The 13,598-nt window shown below is 40.8% G+C and overlaps 1 protein-coding gene across 8 annotated transcripts in view; it reads left to right on the top strand.

The window, feature by feature from the left end:
• The window catches only part of Dtwd2 (DTW domain containing 2), a 59,507-nt gene that overhangs the window by 6,407 nt on the left and 39,502 nt on the right, over positions 1-13,598 (top strand). The window lies entirely within an intron of this gene.

Raw genomic sequence — 13,598 nt, 5'->3', positions numbered from 1 at the left:
TAACCGAGACACATTAGATTTGTAGTGTTACATAGTCATCAGCACTGTGTGAACCCGAGCCTTTTTATCGTCTTAGTATGAACTCTGTGTCTTATAAACATGGGAGGAAAGGGCTTATTTCAGCTTCCACACCATTGCTCATCCTCAGAGGGAGTCAGGACAGAACTAGCAGGGCAGGAGCTGGAGACAGGAGCTGATGCAGAGGACTGGGAAGGGCACTGCTTGCTCACTGGCTTGCTTTGCACAGCTTCCTCAGCCTGCTCTCCTACAGGACCACCTTCCCAGCTGTAGCACCACCCACAGTAGGCTGGCTCCTTCCACACAACCTTGAATCAAGGAAATGCCATATAGACTTGCCTGCAGGCCAGGCTAATGCAGACAATTTCTAATGGAGGCATTTTCTAGTGGAGATGTTTTCCCAATTGAAATTCCTTTTCACAGATGACCTTGGAAAATTATGTGAAGTTAACAAAAAAACTAACCAGCATACTATGTCTGTAATAATTTTCCATTTTCTTCTTCCAAGGACTCTAGTAATTTTATTTTTCCTTTTTGATTATGATAAAAATTTAAAATTTGACATATATATGGAGTCTTATACAATGCTTTAATGAATGTATGCATTTTAAATCAGAATAAAACAGATGCTCTTTATGACAGAAAAACCTTAAAATCCTTTCTAGTGTTTAGAAATGCACCGTAAAAATTAACCACGCTCTCCTGGCTGTGATGGTTCGTCCGGCTCTCTGTTCTCCATGATTCTGATGCTTTTGAAGGACACTGCTCAGTTACCTTGTAGGATGTTGCTTAGCTTGGGTTTGAGTCGTGCTTTCTCATGGTTAGCATTAGGTTGCACGCTCTGTTATTTTAAGGGATAACAACTGCAGAGCAGTGTGTCCTTAGCACCTCACCTTAGAGCTCCAGAATAGGGAGCTTATTCACAAAAAAGAAGCGTGTGTGAGTGTGTGTGTGTGTGTGTGTGTGTGTGTGTGTGTGTGAGAGTGTGTGTGTTCATGTAATGGAAGTCAGGACAACTTGCAGGAGTCAGTTCTCTCCTACCTTGTGGGGATCAAACTCAAATTATAAGGGTTGGAGGCAAGTGCCTTTACCTGTTAAACTGTCTCACTGGCCCAGGGCTGCTTAAAAAAAATGCATGTGGATGTTTTGCTTGAGTGTATTTCTGTGCTCCAAGTGCCTGAGCCTGCCTGGCTCGTGCCTGAGAACAGACGAGAGCCCCAGAACTGGAGTTACCGTTGTGAGCTGCTATGTGGGTGCTGGGACTTGAACCCAGGTCCTCTGGAAGAGCAGCAGGTTGCCTTACTTGCTGAGCTAGGTTTCCAGCCTTACAGTTAACTTTCTTTATATATTTCAGTTTATATTTTTATATGTAATTTATATGTATTTATTAAAGCACTACAAAATTATTAGAATCGAAGGCATCAGATATAAACTTGAAAATTAAACTTATTCATAAAAATGTTCTTTTGTAGTAACTTAGCTTAAAATAACATAATTAAAATATTTTCATTCTATTATTTTAGCTATTTTTTTCTATTTTGAAAATTTTCAGCTACTTTTTCAAAAATATTTTAAGTTTTATGAAAAGCAAAGACAAGTATACAGTATACAAGTATACAAGGGCCAGGGTTAGGGTCACCATCACTGTGCATCAGTCTCTGTGTTATCCCACGGTGAAGGCTTCTGGGCTGTAACACACCATGTCCGTTCATTTGCTGTGTTAACAGTGCCTTGGGACCCTTTCCCGAGACTTGCCGCTGCCTTCTCTCAAAATGGTGTAACTTGTTTTAGAAAAGTGCCCTTGTTGGTTAGCTGCCACCACCACCTGCCCTGCTGCTACTCTCCTCCTCCTGCTCCTCCTCCTGCTCCTCCTCCTGCTCCTCCTCCTGCTCCTCCTCCTGCTCCTCCTCCTGCTCCTCCTCCTGCTCCTCCTCCTGCTCCTCCTCCTGCTCCTCCTCCTCCTGTATCTCCTCCTTCTCTTCCTGCTTCTCTTCCTCCTCCTTTTTTCTCAATCCTGGATTTCCTTAACAATAGGTAAAGCACCCTGGCACTTCTCTTAATGAAAACCTTTGTTGAGGCTTTTCAAGAAGTGTTTTTAGTTATTTTGTAACATAGTGACCAACCAGCAATTAGCCTCAGTTATTTGGCTACACTTTAGGGAATCCAGCAAGTAAGTACAAATTGAAGACGTGATACTTATTTTAAATCATCAGAAGCATCAGATAGCAAAGCTGCCTCAAGTCAGCCAGCAGCGGTGATGACGCCTGACTTCCTCCTGCTACTTTTCAGTGCTGTGAGAGGATGGCTGAAACCACCTTACAAGGGAAAGGTTGCAGGGTCATGGTGGTTTTTTTGTTTTTGTTTTTTTTGTTTTGTTTTTTTTGTTTTTTTGTTTTGTTTCTTTTTTGTTTTTTGTTTTCTGGTCTCACTTATGGTGAGACAGAACATACGGCTAGGAGAACAAAGTAGCCGGTTCTGTTAGACCTAGTGGGGAAACCCCCACTCAACTCCCGATTCGGCGTGCACCCAAAAAAATCACGAAGGACCATCTCTTGATGTAATTACATGAGGACGTTTAAAGACGGAGCTCCGGACCGACATGCATCCCACACAGGAGATAACGGATGTCAGCCACGAGGCTTGAAAGCTAGGGGTTTTTATGGGGTAAGGGTCTTAGGGGTGTGGAATTCAGCATAGCAACACACTATTGGCTTATTCAAACATTAACAGAAAGATTACAGGGCATCAGGACTTTGTTCCTGTGGGCTGGGGGCTTATCTTTTTTCACATAGCAACCAGTTGATGTATGACTTTACCTGGCGGGTGTCAAGGGGCAGTAGACGTGGGAGGTTCTGGCCAGGTGGTGTTGACTCAGACAAGATAGCCCTGCTTGTACAATCAAGCCGTTCTTAGGAATGTCTTAACAACAGCCCTGTCTGTTCTGCTTTGTTTTCGGCCCCAGGCCGCCGGGGGCTCTTAGACAACTTTTTTACATGAATCACAAGATACAAAATCTCATTTTCTTTCAGTTCATGGCAAGTAGGAGACAGAAAGGCCAACAGCAATGCCTAAAGACAAAAGTCTTTCAAGGCCATCACACCTCCCTGCCCCCAGCCTCCTTCCTCCACATGTGTCCTACATGCCAAAAGTCCATTCAGCTGAGAATCATGTTAGTCCATTGCAGAAGTTAGGACTCTCATATGTACTGACCTCTCTGAAGTCTGCCACCCACCAACTAACCCTTCAAATCCCAACCCTCTTCTCCCTGGCCATTACGTGGTACGTAGGTGACACTGGTTGGGTCTGATTATCATGGGGCCGTCTTCCAGTGCCTTCTGTAGCCTTTGACAGATGTGATCTGGCCAAACAGGGACAATTGGGATTTTTATAAGGACAGCGGACTGAAATAGTTATGATTTCTCCTGCTTTCCATAGTTAGTGTTTCTTAATTGTGCTCACCCTCTGAATACAAAGGAGGTATGCACTTAATGGGAAATGCTGCCTATTGCTGTATCTTACAGTCGAGCATATGGAAACACCTCATACCGTCCCACAACAGACAGCAGTTACCTACTCACATGTGCCAAAGAAATGTCCACTGACTTAAGCAACCTTTTTATGTGTATGTATTTTGCCTGCATGTTTGCATATCACGTCTGTGCCTGGTGCTTGTGGAGGGTAGAAGAGGGTACCAGGTCCCCAGGAACTGGAGCGATACACATTGTAAGCAACTGAGTCAGTTCTGGGAATTGAGCCTGGGTCCTTAGTACTTAAGGACTGAGCCATCTCTAGCCCATCTTCTTGGCTTCCCTGACAAGTAGAGTTTAATTCTAAAGATTGAACCCAGGGCCTCAAGCATGCTAAGCAATTGTCCCACTACTCTCTACACCTACAGCTTTTTTTCTTAAACGTTTTATTGCTCATGTAAATTTGCTAGAATGTCAGACATGCAGCCAATTCCTGATTTATGTCTAGGATTTTGGGTGGCATCCTGGAATTTTGATACTGTTAAGGTAGTTTTCTGGGCTGCAGTCTCAGTGACTTGCATCTGTGGTTGATATCATGAGTTTTGGCAGAGGAGATGCTGTTGTGTGTATAAAGCACCAATGCAAGTGGGAGGTGAACACTTGTCCTAGCAGTCATGGCTTGCCAGGGCAACCATTGCAAACCACCACAACTTAGAAGCTGAAGACAACAGAAATTTGTTCTCAGACCTTAGGAGTTGAGCGTTGGAGCTTAACTTGTCACTGGTGTGGTTCCATCTGGGAAGATATTGTTCCTTGCTTCTCTTTTCTGGCTGTTGTTTGATTAGTGGTCTTCCCCTCTTTCACCAGATCTTCCCTTTTCTTATAAAAGTCATTTTAAGTCATCCTAGACCAATTTCATTGCATGGTTCTTAATTACACTTCCAAAGGTCTGATATTCAAATAAAGCCATATTTACGATGTTAGGGGCTTAGGACTTGGACATACCTTTTTAAGTGACATTGTTCAACTCATACGATCTGATACCTCTTATATCTCTTTGGATATTCTAGTAAGAATTTAAGATCACCAACATTTTTACCTTTTCTTTCTTTCTTTTTTTTTTTTTTAAGATTTATTTCTTTATTTTACGTATATGAGTACACCATTGCTCTCTTCAGACACACCTGAAGAGGGCATCAGACCCCATTGCAGATGGTTGTGAGCCACCATGTGGTTGCTGGGAATTGAACTCAGGACCTCTGAAAGAGCAGTCAGTGCTCTTAACCGCTGAGCCATCTCCCCAGCCCCATTTTTACCTTTTCTTAAGGGTAATATTTATACCAAGCAAGCTTGAGAGATGAAATCTTTGTCCCAGCAAAGGTTTGTATACTACTTACAAAACCAGTGGTTTCCCAAGCTCATTGTTTCTCCTGTGATATAAACCATTGATCACCCACTTTATTCTTGTGGGACTCAGGGAAGAGAAGGACTGCTGTGAACATTTGGGATGCTCAGAGTACCACAAATAATAAATACACTAAGATGCTTGACCTCTGACTCAGAAGTCTCCCCTCTTCTTTAGACTAACTCACTGATCTCCAGTGGGGTAGAAATTCTCAGATGTGGCCAGGAGGCTTCTGTCTTGTCAGATTCTTGGATGCTGGGATCCCTTGGGCAGGACATTCCTGGAATTTGATCCAGAACATGAGACTTAGAGTAAGAAAAGGACTTTACCCCTTGTCTAACTCAGCGGTTACCATCAGAGGATCAAAAGGATAGCACGTGAGCCCAGAGTAATAGGGTGACAATGGCCAAGCATGTCTCCAGGAACAGCTAACCAGCTAGGGAATACACAGAAGACAGAGAAGACCTCTCAGTATGGGACACAGTGCCACTTCGTGCCTCAGTTTCCAAGAAACTGTCGTAGAATCCAGATAGATATGAATCACTAGTAGTTTTTCTTGAGGAAAAACAGGTAGTGTGACTGAGTTCAGATTGTACGGTTCATTGCTCAAGCCTTGTGTGAAGTAGATTTAGACTTCAGCTAGTTCTTCTCGTATCTCAGAGTAAACAACTCAGGTGTGCTCTGCAGATGTTTGTCATCAGTCCAATTCCCAACACTTGGGGCTGCTCCTGTTATTCTTTCCTGGAGAGCTGTGCTTGTATTCTAGGTAAGGGGAGGGGTTCAGACTCCTGAGTGTACTGCCTGAAGCCTGCAGCTTAGTCCTCAACCTGCTGATTTGTGTCTTTCTCTGCCACTCCATACATATTCCTTCCTTGTTATCAGGAAATGTTGCTTTTAAAGATTTATTTATTTATTTATTACATGGAAGTACACTGTAGCTATCCTCAGATACTCCAGAAGAGGGAGTCAGATCTCATTACGGATGGTTGTAAGCCACCATGTGGTTGCTGGGGAAATGTTGCTTTTAAACAGTTATTTTTTTATGTTTACCTCTTTACCTTTGTCCTGTTAATTTTTCCCCTTTGAGAGTCTCTTCCCTGTATGAAATCCTATTCTATCTCAGTCCAACTTAACTGCCATTAAAGTTTTTATCCCTTTCTGTTTTTTTCCAAATTTGAGGACATACACACACTCTCCTTCCCTCCCCGATTCTCCCTTCTTTCTTTGCATATATGTGTATAGCACATGTGTATGATATTTGTGTGTGTGTCTGCATGTATGTGAGTGTGGGCACATGCACATGTCAGAAGACATGTCAGAAGTCAGAGGACAACCTTGAGTGTGGGTCCTTGCTTTCCACTGTTTTGAGACAGGGGTTGTTTGCTGTTGTGTGGTCAAGACTTAATGTGCAGGCTTTCAAAGAGTTTCCTGTCTTTTCTTCCCCTCTCCCCTTAGGGGCACTGTGATTATAGTTGCGTGGTACTGTGTATGGATGTCTATGTTTTCTGTGGTTCTCAACTAAGTCCTCATGCATGCCTAGCAAGTGCTTTTACACACTGAGTCATCTCCTAAGCCCTTGAACTGTTTTTTTCTTTTAAACCTCAATTCTCCCTGCTAAGTACTGTTTACTTCCTTATATCTATCCTGACATCCACCCTCACATCCCCAGTTACTTTTAGCCATTTTATACTAGTTTATGGTTGCTTGGGCATTGACCTTTTTCTTCTAGCTTCTTACAGGGTCTAAAGTTTATCTTCCAGCTATTTTAACTGTAGCGATATACACGTAGGGCCTAAAACAGCTTAGACAAAGTTGTACCTTAAAACATCATGAGCAGTAGATAGATGGACTCAATTTAAAGTACTAATTAAAAGCATCTGGACTGAGAGCTGTTGTAGCGCCTGCTATATTTTCTTCAAAGGAAGTTGCTAACCTGTGTGAGCCTTCTATTTTTTACCCAGAGTAGGGCAGTAGTACTAGCACTTTGACAGGTAAAACATTTGCATTGCATCTAACATAAAAAGTATGGGAGCAATGCTAAATTCTCCCTCTTCTCTTCCTCCTCTCCTCTTTAACTCCCTGTTCCTCTTTTCTTCCTCCTCTCCTCTTTAACTCCCTGTTCCTCTTCTCTTCTCTTCTCTTCTCTTCTCTTCTCTTCTCTTCTCTTCTCTTCTCTTCTCTTCTCTTCTCTTCTCTTCTCTTCTCTTGTATGATCTATCACTTATTGTCACTAATGAATTAATACCTTTTGCTGGTATCAAACTTCCTTATTGCTAGGATATTTTCCCTTAAACCAGAGGCTAAGGGACATAATAAATTTGTGTTAATCTGTAGATCACATCAGGTCAATTACCCCTCCTTGGAGGTTTCACCCTGGGGCTTCCAGTAGGTCTTCATTTTAAGCAAATCTTGTCAAACTACTTGAAACAGACAGACAGACAGACTTTTTGGATATGACTTCAAATCTATGGGTTATTCATAGTATTGGGTTCTTATGCAGTAAGCTCACACTAAACTAAACCTTAAACTACTCTATTTCAAAAAAAATTCTCAAGTCTCTTTATATATTTTTTGAGGAAATAGACATGTAAATAAAGTTAGGAAAATATAAAACCCCATATTTTAAAATGTAGGCAGTTTTTAGATAAGAGACAATGAACGAATGAACAAAAATGAAGATTTGTCTAGTAACATAATCCTCACACTTATGCTGTTGTTTGGGAAATAGCTTTACTTTTAACCGTTGACTCCTTGCCTGTGCTTTTAATTCTGCCTGTGGCAGGGAATATGAGCTTCTGCTGTATGTGTACCACGGGGCGGGGCAGGGGCGGGACGTGGCTTCATGTCATGTAGGGTCTGGACATGTGGCCCAGGGCCACTTCTTTAGCATGCACAGGGCCTGGGTTTGACTCTCAGTACTAGAAGAAAATAAAGAACAGTTTTTGTTGTTGTTGTGCTTTGTTTTTTGTTTTTTTTTTCTAGGGAGGGGCTTGTGGATTTGTCTTATATTTATCCAGTCATTTATTTTAATATTTAGTATCTGATAAATAATATTTCAAACAAATTATGCAAGTATAGAAGCAACATTATGGAGGGGACTCTGATTAATTTACTACTAAGATACCTACTTCTGTTTTTCCTGTGTAAGGCATCAAAACCAGGGTATTGTGGATGCAGGCTAGATGAGAGCACTCTCTTACGTACATCCTCTAGGATGTTCCATCCATCCGTCCATCCGTCATCATCTACTATCTATATATCATCAGTATGTTTATCTTAAAAAACAGGAAGTAAATCATAGCTGAATGTAGATAATAATAAGGTTCTCAGTCCATAGGATCAAGTGTTTGAATAGTTGAAAACCCCCCCCCCCCCATTGATAGAAGAGTTGGGAAGGATTGGGCAGTATGACTTTATTAGAGTAGGTCTGTCACAGAGGGCAGGCCTTTTCTCTCTGCCGCATGATTTTGTTTCAGTATGTGAGCTCTCAGCTGCTGTTCAGTGTCATGCCTGCTGCAGGCTCCCTGCTATGAAGGTCATGGACTCCGAACCCCTGAAACCACAAGCCCCAAATGAAACGCTTTCTTTTATGAACTACCTGGGTCATGGTGTCACTTAACAGCAATAGAAGAGTAACTTTAAAAGTTAAGGATCTGACAGAATAAACTTACCTCCATTACTGTACTGGAAGTTTGGTTTGTTTCTCTGTTTTTTTTTTTTTTAATCACATTCTATAGATGATTAAAAATTAGTATGTATGTCTATTACATATATTTATATACATTTTATTTAATAATACTGGATATATCTTATAAACAAATATAAAATTGATCAAAAGGAAAAGACAATGAGGAGATAATCTGTGAAAATGTCTTTCTCAGTAATGATAGTAAAATGTGTTATCATTTATTATTTTTCAGTTACTCATAAACAAGAGTAAGTTGTGAGTTTAATGTACAGTTTCTGGGGCAGGTGTTTTTTATCAAGATACTTATTCTCCTTGAAGAGTTTCTGCCTCTTTTACAGCAGTCTTTTTTTTTTTTTTTTTTTTTTTTGGTTGTAAAATGTGTTTTTAATTGGGAGAATATTTTTACATGTCTGCCCCCTGTGCCCCATCCTCTCTCCAGCCCCTCTTAGGTACCTCCCCTTCCACCCCTCCCATTGCCCATCCACTCCTAGGACAGCCTCTTTGTCTTTGATTATTATTGTTACATATGTATGTATGTGTATGCACATACATTTTTTTTCTATGTATAGTTTTAGAGCTGAACACTGTGTTGTTCAACCAATAATGGGCCTCATCCGTGGGAAAAGCTGATTCTCCTCTCCTAGAAGTCATTAATTGCCTATGGTTCTTTGTCTATGGGAGCAACTCTATGAAAAGTTTCCCTTCCATGTTAATGGCTATTGATGCTGCTATTGTTATGGTTTTGTTTGTGTAGCCATTTCCGGTCGAGATTGTTTTACAGCAGACTTCCTGGTATTCCGGCTCGTACAGTCTTCCTCAGTGTTTTCTGAGTGATGATGTTAGGAGCTGTGGTAGAGATAGATGTATCTTTTAGGGCTGGGCTTCCCACTCTCTTTTTAATTTTTTATTAGATATTTTCTTTATATACATTTCAAATTTCAAATGCTATCCCAAAAGTCCCCTATACCCTCCCCCCCACCCTCCCCTGCTCTCCTACCCACCCACTCCCGCTTCTTGTCCCTGGCATTCCCCTGTACTGGGGCATATAAAGTTTGCAATACCAAGGGGTCTCTCTTCCCAGTGATGGCCGACTAGGCCATCTTTTGATTCATATGCAGCTAGAGACACGAGCTCTGGGGTACTGGTTAGTTCATATTGTTGTTCCACCTATAGGGTTGCAGAGCCCTTCAGCTCCTTGGGTGCTTTCTCTAGCTTCTCCATTGGGGGCCCTGTGTTCCATCTTATAGATGACTGTGAGCATCCACTTCTGTATTTGCCAGGTACTGGCATAGCAATACCAGGGTCCCTTCATCAAAATCTTGCTGGCATATGCAATAGTGTCTGGGTTTGGTGGCTGATTATGGGATGGATCCCCGTGTGGGGTAGTCTCTGGACTACCATTCCCACTCTCTTTATCTCCGTGTTGTGTCCAGTTGTAGTTTTCTGTGATCTGTACTTGCTGTAAAGAGAGGCTTCTGTAATAAGGAGTGTGCACCTACCTGTGGGGTAAGGATAAAATAAGGAGTGTGCACCTACCTGTGGTGTAAGGATAAAATAAGGAGTGTGCACCTACCTGTGGTGTAAGGATAAAATAAGGAGTGTGCACCTACCTGTGGTGTAAGGATAAAATAAGGAGTGTGCACCTACCTGTGGTGTAAGGATAAAATAAGGAGTGTGCACCTACCTGTGGTGTAAGGATAAAATAAGGAGTGTGCACCTACCTGTGGTGTAAGGATAAAATAAGGAGTGTGCACCTACCTGTGGTGTAAGGATAAAATAAGGAGTATGCACCTACCTGTGGTGTAAGGATAAAATAAGGAGTGTGCACCTACCTGTGGTTGGTGTAAGGATAAAATTTGCCGTGCAGTAAGGAATTATACTGGTTGAGCAAATGGCAGTAGTAGATTCTTATCTAATGTCCATGACCTCACTAGCCTCAGGGCTGGCTAGGTTTCTAGTACCTGGTTTAATTTTCCCGTGTTGAGTGAGCTTTAAGTCCAATTAGACAGCTTACAATAGTAATTTTTCCTTTTTATGCTTTTTCTTAACTCCTATAGTCAGTTTGAAAAGAATCCAGCAAGAAAAACAGCTGGGAGAGTATATGAGAGTATTATAGTTACTTAAATATGAAATAGTCATAAATGGGAGAGCTTACCTATGTATGGGATGAAAATTTATAATATGTTAAATGTTTGTACAGGTGCTTGTCTTTTTATTGGTCAAGTTGCATATATAGTTAAAAAAATCTAACAAGTAGCATTCATTTTCTAGGCCATTTTAATTCTTTAAAAGATAGTAAGAACAGAGGGGGGCTGACGAGATGGCTCAGCAGCTAAGCGTGCACGTTGCTCTTCGAGGGGGCTGGATTTGCTTTTCGTACCCACAGAACCCGTCACAGTCCTCACATTGCTTAGAGCTCCTGCTTTAAGGGATGTGACCCCTTTCTGGCCTGTTGGCACCTATATGCAGGTCACACACAGCATCAGCACACACATATACAAAAGTGAAAGAATGTTAAAAAAAGGAGCAACCAAAATACAGCAGAGGGCACTGTGGGATTTAGTTTTTCAAAGTATGTTTTAAAATGGGAAAGCTGTTGCCAATTTTGTGTGTGCAGTGTTGTAGTCTTCAATTAATGCTGCAAAGAGCTGTGGAGTTCTTAACTTTCTTCCTCTTTTGAGAATATTAAGAAAAATTGTTGTTTTGGAAAATTTGAGTTAAGCTATTAATTTTTGGGGAATGGGTTTATGTTTGTGTTTCTTTAGTTAATGAGTAAAAATCCTTTAAAATAGTAATTATTGTAAATCTATTCATAAATCCTTAAATTTTACTTTTACTTATGTGAGATTATCTGGACTAAAATCAGTACTGTAATAGGAAAAAGCTTTCAGTGAATATTGTGTAAGGGACTTAATTAGGCTTTGAAAGATTTGTCTATAGGTCCTAGCATCTCAGATCCATGCCAGCTATATCTGCATTAGCTGCCAGGCTGTCAGAGGGGTGTTGGGAACGGCAGGTTACCCAGGTACTGCCACATTCACTGAGGAGGCAGTTTGTATCTGCAGGTGTCCTACATATCCATTCCTGCATCTCTACTGAGAAACAAAGAAAAAGCTTATCTCATTCAGATCCCTTAGGGAAACTTTTTTTGCAGGTTCCATTCATATTTTAAAAATATAATTAAAATGTATTGGGTTATATAGATTTTTAAAGAAGATAAATCCTAATGAATGGAAAAACAATAATGTGTTTACAATGCATTATAAATGTAGTGAATGGAAAAATTCAACTCTTTGGTCATTTCATTATAATTAGATGTATAGTATATATTAAAATAGGAATTCATTGAATTTATTATTTAGTGTACTTTATACAGGTATGAATTTTTCAGACTTAAGTTTAGATATTTAGAGTTTTTTATTCTTTTTTAAAGAGTCTAGAATGAAGATGGCAATTACTCTGCAATTACTATTTATTAAGAGATAGCTTAACAGCTGAATGGTCAGTCATCATGGCATATGTGCTGTAGGAAAAGTATTTAAAAGAGGAAAGGTATTTAAGGTAACAGACACAAATTCTCAATATAAAGTAATTCACTAAATATAGAATTGGTTAGTCGAAATGATAAGATGTTTTAAAGAACTGTAATTTTGAGGCTGGAGAGAGACCTCAATTATTAAAGTATTTGTTGCACTTACACAAGAATCTTAAGTTTGGTTCCTAGAGCCCCTATAAAAAGCTAGCTGGAGCTGGCAGCGATGGTGCACAGCTTCAATTCCAGCACCCCAGAGGCAGAGGCAGAGGCAGAGGCAGAGGCAGGTGGATCTATATGAGTTTGAGTCAAGGTTGATCTGGGACAGCCAGGACTATAGAGAGAGAACCTGTGCCAAAACAGACAAATGAGGGGAAAAAAAAGAAAGAAAGAAAAGAAAGAAGAGCCGGTGTGTTGGCACAGGACCCTGAGGTTTTCTGCCCAATCAGCCTACTTGGCAAGGTTCAAATCAGTTAACTACCCATGTCTCAGAAACCAGTGTGGATACCTCCTGAGGAGTGATGCCTTAAGTTGCCCTCCATGCACATGAATACACTTGCACACGCACCTGCACACGTGTGCTCACACCAACAAACTATAGTTTCAGGTTACGTTTAATTATTTGAATTAGATTACTAAAGACTAAAGTTAAATATGTAGGAATTGGTGTTTTATGAGGTTATCAAAGCATGAGAGGAAACAATTAATTTTAGCTTACATCACACTTAGAGAATTTACTCAAAGTGCTTAGCTGTTTTCTTCAGTAACAGGTTTGCCTCTTTCATCCTACCACTTATTAAGTTGGTCACAGAATATTCAAATGGAGAACAGAAATGCTGGGTTTGTAGTAGAAACAAATTACTTAAGTACTATAGAGAAAGAACATGGCAGAGGTATGAAATTTGATGACTAGGAAAAATGAAGGTATGGGATAGGAAATTGAATAGAAAAGCATCCATTGTGGAGGTAAGAGAGATTGTAGAGGTATTCTTTCATACACGGAGGATTGTTTGAGATCCTATGGCCTTGTTAGGAATGTAGCAACAAAAAGAGGAGGCCAGATTTTGTTGTCCTGTAGCTGACAATGTAGTAACCCTTCCCTCCAGCCCCCTGGGTATTCTGTTAATACGATCTCCAATAGTGATTAAATATATGAAGGGAAATCAGGATAAGGAGCTAGAAAGTGGTAGTAGGAGGAGTGGATTATTTTAGAAAGGTGTATTGGAGCAGATAAGATGATGAATGAAGTCCTGCAGATAGTGAGACATCCTGGAAAATAGACAAGTATAGGGTACTCTTCCTACCCCGCCCCCCTTTACCACCTCCCTCTCTTCTTTGGTTTTTCAAGATTTCTGTGTATCCCTGGCTGTCCTGAAACTCACCCTTGTGGACCAGGCTGGCCTTGAACTCTGAGATCTATCTGCCTGGTTCTGCCTCCCAAGTGCTGGGCTTAAAGGCTTGTGCTTCCACCGCCTGTATGTAGGGCAC

Source organism: Mus musculus, chromosome 18 (genome assembly GCF_000001635.26).
Source record: "Mus musculus strain C57BL/6J chromosome 18, GRCm38.p6 C57BL/6J".
Taxonomy (NCBI): Eukaryota; Metazoa; Chordata; class Mammalia; order Rodentia; family Muridae; genus Mus; species Mus musculus.
Note: the sequence above shows the minus strand (reverse complement) of the source record. Positions and strands in the feature narration are given on the sequence as shown.